Source organism: Parus major, chromosome 5 (genome assembly GCF_001522545.3).
Source record: "Parus major isolate Abel chromosome 5, Parus_major1.1, whole genome shotgun sequence".
Classification (NCBI taxonomy): domain Eukaryota; kingdom Metazoa; phylum Chordata; class Aves; order Passeriformes; family Paridae; genus Parus; species Parus major.
The window spans coordinates 2,952,037-2,952,868 of record NC_031774.1 but is presented as its reverse complement, the minus strand read 5'-3'; positions in this window follow the sequence as shown (position 1 = coordinate 2,952,868).

Genomic DNA, 832 nt, shown 5'->3' with positions numbered 1-832 from the left:
GGCACGGGTGTTCCCTCAGTGCCGGCCGGGCGGGATCTGCACGGGTGTTCCGCTGCTGAGGGCCGGGCGGGATCGGCACGGGTGTTCCCTCAGCGCCGGCCGGGCGGGATCGGCACGGGTGTTCCCTCAGCGCCGGCCGGGCGGGATCGGCACGGGTGTCCCCGCAGCGCCGGGCGGGCGAGCTCGGCACGGGTGTTCCCTCAGCGCCGGCCGGGCGAGCCCTGAGTGCCCGCCCATGTACCGGGACGTCATTCCTCCGGACTGTGCGATGCCCGTGTCCTGAGGGGAATTCCAGTAGAAAATGTCCTCTCCGGCTTTTTTCCCCTCGTCCTTCAGCGTGACTGAGGACTGTTGACGTGCTAAAAACACCACGCTGTGAGGGCAGATCTGTGCACCCGGAGTGCCCCTGGAGATGGGATGTGTACATGGGTTAGATATGTAAATAATGTTAAATATACGTACATATACATACTCATACAGAGAGAAATGTTGTCTGCCCAGACTTCAGCAAGGTTTTTGGCACTGCGCAGAAAAGCCGGTGTCCACAAAGGAGACAGAAGAATCCTGCAACTTCATTCAAATAAAGGAAGAGAGACCCCAGTAGGCCATTCAGTCCACTGGATCTCTCTCCATTTATTCGGGTAAAGTTGTGGGACTCCTCTGTGTCCTTTGTGGACACTGGCTTTTCACAGCGTGGTTTTCTGCACGACTCTGTCTCCCGTGACATCCTTGTGTGTTAGCTCAGGAAATACGGGCTAGAGGAATGAGAGTGAAGCGGATCAAGAACCAGCAGAAGGGCAGAGCTGAGAGGATTGTGATCAGTGGAGCAGAA